This window comes from Tinamus guttatus, unplaced genomic scaffold (assembly GCF_059628265.1).
Source record: "Tinamus guttatus ecotype Peru unplaced genomic scaffold, ASM5962826v1 Tinamus_guttatus_pri_ptg000637l, whole genome shotgun sequence".
Taxonomy (NCBI): domain Eukaryota; kingdom Metazoa; phylum Chordata; class Aves; order Tinamiformes; family Tinamidae; genus Tinamus; species Tinamus guttatus.
Window position 1 is genome coordinate 538,175 of NW_028289171.1, and position 9,480 is coordinate 547,654.

Genomic DNA, 9,480 nt, shown 5'->3' on the forward strand with positions numbered 1-9,480 from the left:
TCATCTGTGTTGTAGTAGAAGCAAGGTGAGTTTCTTAGTTTCAGATCTTACAAACATTTGTTTCATCAGTTGAGTCAAAAAAAAAAAAAAAAAGAAAAAAAGAAAAAAAGAAAAAAAACAGCTAACAAAAAAGAAGTTGGTGTTGCAGTTTCAAAAAAGAAGCAAGAATTCAGAGCGCAGGCAAGTTTCTGCTGTAATCTCTGGATGTTATTTCAATAGGAAGTGATGCAGCAACCCTGACAGGTTCAGTCTTGAGAGATACAAACTGATTTCACCAATTTAAAAAAATGCAATAAACCTGTTAATGAGAAAAGGAGGCCTCCACTAATGTGTCAGTGTGCACTGTTTGATCTTGGCCTTTCAAAAGAGACTGAGAACTTCAGGTTGAAACCGTCAAGTTGGCACCTTTCAGTGTTAGTAAATTCACTCTAAAAATTCTTACAGTGCAATAATAATGAGTGACGTGTAAATATTCGTGATGCTGAAAAGAAGCAACTTTTTAACATTGCTTAAGGTTTTCTTTGAAAAGCTTTTGATTTTTTTAATTAACTATGAGTACATGTGTGGAAGGGGAAAATTGTGAAGTGCAAATATTTAAAATACCGTGTTAAGATGTTTTCCTGTCCACACTAGATTGCTTAAAGGTAGACATTTTATTATAATTAAATAGTATTTATCAAGCAGATAATTTATGATGAGAGTATACTTCTTAAAGTTATACAAACAATGATGAGCCCTTGATTAAATATAAAGTGCTTTTTAAATTGCTTAGTCTTTAAGGAAATTAAGTTCAGAATGTGCTTCTTCATTTCCAAACTTGCTGGGTGGTCCTCCTTCCTACTCATTTGCCACAAGCCCCTGTGCACACAGCGCTGCCATTTACATTCACGTTAGCGCTCCCTAACCTACTTCAGACTGAATGGGCTGGGCTAGTTCAGACTGCTGTGTAAGCCAGCTCAGCTACTTTGTCTAAAGCAGGTCAGCGAGCGTTCAACATGTGCTGTTCTGCTGATGGAGCTGGGGGATGGACACTTTGGGTTGGAGTGACATAAAAGCAGCTAGGAAAGCAATAGCTTAAGTTGTCACTGCTGTTTAGAAAGTGAATCTCTATCCCGTTGCTAGCCTCCATCTGTCTGTATACTGTCTCTGAGGTTCTTTTTTGGGTTGCTAGACTGTTTCTCACTGTCATATATTAACACAACATCTTATTCAATAAACAGGTAGAATCTCAGTATTGTCTTTGTATTTCTTTAGAATTTATGTTTTTATTTGTATGTAACTTAGCAAGAAAAAAGGAAAACTGCTGTAAATGTCTGGACAAATAAAATAAGTCTGTCTTGGCCTGTGAAGTTATTTTATTATCTCTACAGAAGTGTCATAGTGATTTTTGAGTATTGAGAATGAAAATCATGAAGTTTCTTAGAAATAGTATTGAGACTTGTATAAAATGCTTTTACCTTTTAGAAAAGTGATTCTGCATATTTACTGAAGATGCCTGGTGAAATTTTAATCTTTTCCATGCAAAATATTTACTGCAACTTGAAACAGAAGCATTTTTTTCTATTCTATGTAAGCTGTTATACAGCATTGGTTAGTGATTTTTATTTGAAGAAGGCCTTCAATGCAGTATTAAGTAATTTTGTTATTTTTTATTATGCATTGTATGTTTTGTTTTGTTCAGCTCTTATGGAGAAAACTATGCAAGTGAATATGTTCTGTCTTGCATTTTCTTCTCAGTGTGTATATATATGTGTATGCATATAATACCTGTGTGTGGCATTGGTAATAAATGGAGTTATCTTAAACTCTGCTTTCACTTACTTCCCAGATGTTCTCTGACTTGCCTGAGTCTAACTTGCAATATAGATTATTCCTGAGTGTGAGCCATCACACACTTATTAAATCAGTAGCCCCAAAGACAATTGCTGTGAAGGCCTGGAATGAGCCAGGATCACAGGATGGTTGAGGTTGGAAGGGACCTGTAGAGATCATCTAGTCCAACCCCCTGCTCCAGCAGGGACACCCAGAGCACGTGGCACAGGGTGGCATCCAGGCGGGTTTGGAAGGTCTCCAGAGAAGGAGCCTCCACAACCTCTTCGGGCAGCCTGTTCCAGGGCTCTGTCACCCTCACAGGAAAGGATGGCAACAATCAGAAATTATGTGTAGTGTCAGTACCTGTTACAATGGGTCTGTCTGTACATCATCTTGAATTTCTCATCTGATTCTATATGACAGGAAAAAACATGATGCTTCTGTGATTTTACATTCTTCTCTCCATACTTCTGAAGAGGAAAAATGCAGGCAGTATGTGCGTGCCTACAGAGCATTTATTTGTAAGGAGTATGTGTTTGACATAGTTAGATATTCATAGAGATTCCTCTTTGTTTGAATCTGTTCATTGTATGACCTTGGAGTTTGATGAGATTGTTTATATCTAGAAAGGTTGGAGATTTGGAAAACATTCACTTCTTCCTGTTGGCAATATGGGTACACTGTTGTTTATGCTGTCTTGTTCTCAAAGCTCTTGAATTTTATTTTAAAAGTGATAGTAATTCTACAACTAGGAACTTCAGCAGGGCAGATTTGGGGCTGGAATTGCTGTTAGTCACTTAATTCTTACTACCATGTTTATAACATCCTCCTCTGTCTCTTATGTTGTAGCATGAGAGCCAAGCAAGAGACTGTATCAACGTAGTTATCAAGAGTAATCTTGCCTGCCAGACAGCCTAGGGAGCAGCCTGCAGATACCCTCGTGGTTTTGTCCAGCTGGTACTTTATATGGTCTTTATTTCCATTGGTATAGAGCAGCCCCAGTTGAGATTAGGCCTCTCTGTATATGTTCCAGTGAGCGATCTCAAGGTAGGCCGCAGCAGCTAGTCTAGCTGTAACGATAAGGGATGGGGGCAGGGGGAAGAAGACTAGCTATAGGGTGCTAGAGTTGCACAGGCCAACAATATAGAAGTCTCTTAATTCAGAATTCTCCAGAATTCTATACTTCTGGTTAAAATTCAATGCTAAAATCTAGTATTTGCTGCTATGACATTAGCCTCTTGTCTCAACTCCTGTTATAAAACTATATTTTTGTTTGTTCGCTTTTCTTAATCCTCTAATTCTAGCCATGCTTTTGTCTCATTTTTTTTCTTCTTACTGCATTTACTTATTTATGTATTTGTTATTCTTACTATTATTTTCCAATATTAACAAATTCTCTGAATTCCTGGTCTTTGTTCCTCCGAGAGAGGGACCTGTGCACAAAAACAAGGAAGCTGTTCACTAGTCTCAGACTCTGATATAGTTTCTGCGTCAGTCTTTTCTGCAAGCTGCTAATGGCTTTTGAAAGAGTCACTATTGTGGTGAGTTGTACAGAGAATTTCGTGTTTGCAAAAGTTGAGTACAGAGAACAGCTGTACTGAAAAAAGCTGACTGAGGGAACAGGAATAAGTTACAAAATAATAATGCTGTAAAATAGTAGATAGAACAGTAAAACATGAAACTGACAGATGGTGCTTTTTGGCTACACATATAACTATGCTCCTTGTTTTGGGATTCATGCTACAATGTGGTTATGTTTGAGGCTGCATATCTATCGTGTCTTTGGTGTCAGTTGTGTTAAGTGAATCTAATAACTCTGAAGTCAGCCTTTCTCTTTCATGTGGGGAAGGAGCATTAATACTGCAAACAGTAAGCCTATGTTAGATGTTCAGTCTCCATACAAAAATAAAGCTCTTCCTCTTAAGGTAAGTGCCGAAATACAGGAAGCGAGTAGAAGCAAATCTCCATATGGCTAAATTGGTTAGTTGTTCTTGTCACACAGAGTTTATTATCACTCTCATCACAGTTGATAAATCTGTCGTACAAAACTTAGGTGTATCACATGTAAAGTGTTTGCAGCCTGACAGTGTTAGAAATGGTGGAAGGAGAAAGAAATAGAAAATCCACTTATGTACAATAAGCAGAATCTGAGTAAATAGCCTTTTATTCACATTTGATTTACAAACTTTGAGTCTTTCAGGTTAAAGTTACCATGAATATTTAGAGTGTTAATAATTTCAGAAGTCAAGTGTATAATCTGAGGTGGTCATTTTCTGCATAAACAAAAACAGCAGTGCTGTTTTCAGTAGCTGAAAGTAGTAGTGGAGCTGGAGTTTCAAGATAAGTTGAGAATTCTGATTATCTAATCTTGAGACCTATTTAAGATGTCAGTTCACTAAAACTGAACCTTGGTGATGAATTTATTAGTTTCAGCTGAACTCGAACAAAAGAATCTCCAACCTGAAAACTGACTGTATCATGGTAATGCTACATACGTGTGTTTTTCTGCCCTGAATAATTCATACCAGAAGTAGCTCAGTCTCTAGCATCCCAGGAGTGAATCAGACTTGCAGGAGGCACATAGGCAGTCTCCTTCTCTGATCCAGTGAACACTGGTCTAAGATAGGGTAACTCCAAATAGAGTTTCCAGGAAAATACACCTCAGCCTGCACAGACCTCCATAACTATGCTGGCATTCCCTATGAAACTCCCTGACTCTAGGGGCCTATGCAAGCAAGTGTCCACCCTGTGAGCCCACATACCCCTGTGTGTACCCACACCTGCATGTGTGCACACATGAGTTTTCTTGTGGCATCCCTTTCAAAAGTGCTTCTTGTTTGTGTGATGATTGGAAGGCACTGAAGAAGGAAATGGGTTTGCCCATATATGTGTTTGTATGCACACATTTCTGTTTGCTCCTAAGGCTAACAGCTTTATTTCCTCTGTGTTATGGAAAGACTAGCAAGGGTGGCATGTTGTCTAGCTATGTCAAAGCTCTCTCTGAAGCAAATAGCTGAAGGCACTGCAGGTCGTTGTGGCCATGTGCAGGTGTAAGCCGTGCTGTGGAGGGCTGGGGAGCGCTGCTGGGCGCGCGGGCTGCCTGCCTCCACTTGGCTCAACTGACAACCTTAGAACCGGTTTTTCAGTGCCATAGGAAAAACACACCCCAGGCAAGTGCCTAGCACCTCCCTGAGCACACTCGCACAAGGCCCTCTCCCTCCGAGGAGGAAGAGGAGCTGAAGGCCGCAATGAAGGCGCTGAGGGATCTGTGGGGCCGCAGGGAGGCGTTGGGGCAGGCAGCCGCTGCCGCCAGCCACGAGAGCCGTGAGTGCGCAGGGCCGGGCGGCGCGGGGCGCTGAGGCGACACCGGGCTGTGAGTTAGCGACTCCGCATGTTGCTCCAGGAAGCAAGCGCGTGGCTGGAAGTGCCAAGGGGCTCTTTGTGCCTCCTGTGCTGCCTGGGGGCGGGGGGGAAGTAGGGGATGGAGGGAGGGAGCTGATGGTTTTGGAGGTTACTAGTCATTAAACGTAGTGATGTGAGTCTGCCTGGAAGAGGAGTTCTCCTTTCACCTTCGCCCACACCAGTGATCAGTCCCAGGTAGTCAACTGCTTCAGCCTCTCGCCGAGCTCCTGTGACATCTGAGACCTGCTGTCGAGCTTCACTATTCTAGGGAAATAAGTGGGGAAGCAGGAACCCAGGTGGGCGCAGCTGGGTTTGGGCTGCTGCCCTTGGCCACCATTCACGCCTGCTCAGGCTGAGGCTCCAGCCAGCGTTAGGGGACAGGGAGCCACAGATTGTGTCCAGAGGCAACGGGCCGCACAGGAGCAAAGCAGCACACACACTGAGGCTAGGGTGATGGACTGACATCCATCTGAATCTCCCTTTTGTGTCTGCATGATCAAAAGGAGTGTGAACAAAAGAAGGCAAAACATGAGGTGTTCTATATGTAGTAAAAAAACAGCAGTGAATACATGTAGCACCTTTATTATTACAGTTCTGGTACACCTGGAATCAGGAATCAGGGATTGGCACGTCTGTCTTCCAAGAACCTGGTTCTGCAAACTGCCTGGTACCCCACTTCTGCTTCACTCCTGGAATTGTCTGAGGGTGTTGGCTAGAATTAGTTACATACTTGGTATCAGTGTGTGTAAACAGCCCGACTGATTCAGGCCCTTAGTCCTCACAGGAAAAAAAAAAAAAAAAAGGAGGAAGTTCTGCTCTTGGTCAAGTTGGTGCTGTGACTCAGTGACTGTGGGCTTTAGATTTCATCTTGCAAATCAGTTTGAAGAGCAGTCTGTTACGGTGTGGGCTGCAAATAGTGCAAATGGGCCGTTTGTGCAAAGTGAATGGAATTGTTAACCCGCACCGTGACCATGTCCTGTGATCTCAATGTGATAACCAAGCTCTGCTTTTCTGGGTCATGCTTCCTGTTTCCAGATCTGCAAAGTAAGGCTGATGAGAGCAGAAAAGAAAACACATGAAAGAAATATCAGTGTAAGATTGAATAGATAGCTTCCCCATGCCACCTCTTAGTTGGAAGATGATTATTTTATAAAAAGATTCTCGTGACTTAAAGATATAATGACTTTGATCTAGTCGCCTTTGATGCTTGAACGTACTTGAAAATGTAGATATTATTGCAAGAAGACAAAATGTTATCAAAAATGATTTAAGTTTTAGGAACTGGAATGAAAATAACTTAGAATATAGTCCAACTAGAGTCCACCCAAATTCCTGTTTTAGTCTGTGTTCTTTTCAAGAAACTGACAGATTTGATATTGTAGATACCACAATAAGAAATTCAAGATAAGTAAAAAACAGTTAACTCTATGAGTTTCTATCTTACTACTAAAGTATCTGGTTCATGTTTTGACTTCAGTGGAAGTTCTTATGTGTTGCATTGATGAAAGGCAGTTTGAGGACATTTGCACTGAAATAACAGTTAAGTATGAGCAGAAAAAATAAAGATACTTGAAAGCTTGAGTTTATATTTAACAGTGTAGTTCTCTGCATCTTTTTACTTTCTTGCACTTTCAACAGAGGAAAAATGTTGGGATAGTCATCACACGGGTGAATCCTGCTATGTATTCATCATAGACAGGGTGGTCTACAGATGAAGTTAACTGATAAAATAACTTCTTAATTGGCTTGAAAGGAAAATTTGAAAATGTAATTATTGTGATGAAATCTGTAGATCAGTGAGCCAAAAATTTGGATGAAGGCAAATGTATACAAAATTTTGTATTTTGTATAAAGGAAAACAAAAGGAATTAACAGCCACAAGTGGATTACATGTTACTGCTGCTGCTTGAGTGACTGCTACTGGTGAAAGGACACCAAGTTCTGGAAACCATAGCTACAGTCAAAAGCTTCCATAAATCTTTGGCCTGATAGTCATATCCTTTTGTAACTTGAAGCATGGCAAAAGCATTTTGCAGAAGTAGGAAAAGGTTGTGCAGAAAGTTAGTGCGGCGGTGTGCCTTTAATGCTGTTGTTCTTCCTGAATTAAGAGGTATTAAGGGAGAGATCAGAAAACATCATACCCTGAGCAAAGTCTTTTTTTTTTTATTGTATGCTTCCAGTCCACGTTGTGAACTGGATAGAGAAGAGCAATCATTATTTGCTTTTCAGAACTATGGCAAAACTGTCATCTCCAGTGTAGATAAAGTACAGACATTGCTTTCTCTTCTTCCTTGAAGGCAGTCTAAGTGATCTGTTGGGACTGGTCCTGAGTGTCCCGAGTTGCAAATGTTTGTCTTTGCAACTTCATGCAAGTTACCTGTACAAATGCTGGGAATGCATGTGGCCTAATTGTTACTAGACCAAATTACAGGTAATTGATGCTCTACATTTTGTTTCTGTGGGGTTTTTTGCCTTTTTTGTTTGTTTGTTTTTTGCCGCAGATTTCATGGATTTTCTTTGAACAAGGTATCTTGTGACCATGGGTTTATCTATGTTTGACACCAAGATAGTGGAATTCTCTGGCAGGATTATGGGTGCAGACAATGAAAACTACAAGCACAGCATATATTCTGAAAAGATCACGGCTCACTCTGCTGATTCTGTAGTCACTCATGGTCCTTGTCACAGATGTGTGATTTTTGGAACACTCTTTGCATACAGTTTGTTTGCAAACTTGTAAATAATGTATTTTAGGTACGGAGAATTTGTAGAAATGAAGTTTTCCACATGCATGGTAGTAACTGGTTACAGTTTTTGCATGACAGATGCTGTGGAAATTGCATTGTATTAAATTCTTATGCTTTTCCCAAGGCGTGTTCTATCAACCGTAGGTGGAGACAAGATATTCATGAAAATGGGCCTTTGATCTGATCTTCTGTGACCATTCTTTGTAATAACATGTCATGATTTTGGGGAAAGCTGGGTGCCTGTCATCTGAAGGAAAGCAGGATATTGCCTTTAATATTGAAGGCTAAGACAATAATCACAGCTATAGCAATATTACTCTCTAAATATTTAATGTATGTCTGCATTTTTTGTTCTCAGATGCTTATTTGCTTGGTCTTTGGCTCCTGTTTTGTTTTGTTTAATGGGCTAAATATTCTCTGATTTCAACAGAGTTTTGTGAGGATGCTTCTGTTGTTTGAGGTACATGGATAATGTCATAGGAAAGCCTGGAAATACCTTTGGAACTGCCTGGTTTAATTTTCAGCTTGTTTTGTACACTGCAACTGTGATTACTCCCGCAGAGATTATAATCATGAGTAATGTGCAAAATGCAATTAAGTGAATGCCATGCTGATTTTCTTTAATACGCTCTGCAGCCATACTGCCTCAAACTGTATTCTCATTAGCTGTTAATAAACTTAGACAGAATGCAGTAGGACAGAAATTGTGTGAGATCTCTCTAAGGAACAAATAGTTGCTGCAGTTTCTAGTTCAGTGGATAGTGCTGTCCTCTTTGCTGCTAACATTGGCAAATGAATTCTTAGATATCTTTTCTCTAGTGTATTTTGCTCTGAAAGATAAGTAATTCACTTTTTTGACTGTGATATGCTAGTAAATTAAGAGTACCTGATAACATTTCTTGCTAATATCCTAATTTCATCCAAGTGTTAAATGTTAAGGTAGAACGTGCTAATAGAGAAATAAAATACTCTGACTTCTAGGTTACCTGAACTGGTTATCAGACACTCTAATTTCATTTTCCAAAGTTAACTAAACATTATGCATTTTATTACAGGTGTACAAATACATACTATAGTTACCTGGGTTGACCAGACAGATATTGTGTTTTGAGTTTAGGCATTAGAGGAATGCCCTGGCAAAACAGTAAATTAAACATTGTGGCCAAATTTTAAGTTCAAGTGCTAATATTTTTTCCTGTAAACCTCTTGCTATTTCAGCTGGGTTGTACCCTTTGGTACTTTTTTTTTTTTTAATTTGTACATTGTCATGCATTTTGGTGATGTATTCTGGTATAAAACAGGGCAACTTTTTTCAAGGATATAGAATGAATTCTGTAGTTTGTGCTGTTATTCGTAAAATGTCTTGATAGGGAGCTTCAGAAGTGAACTCTTGTTACCATGAGCAATAATGATACTGTGAAGAGTTTATTTGCGCTTAAAATTTGAAACTAGAAACATCAGCCAAATGTCTCTATAGGAAAAAAATTGAAATCCTGGAACAATTCTATGATTTACTTAA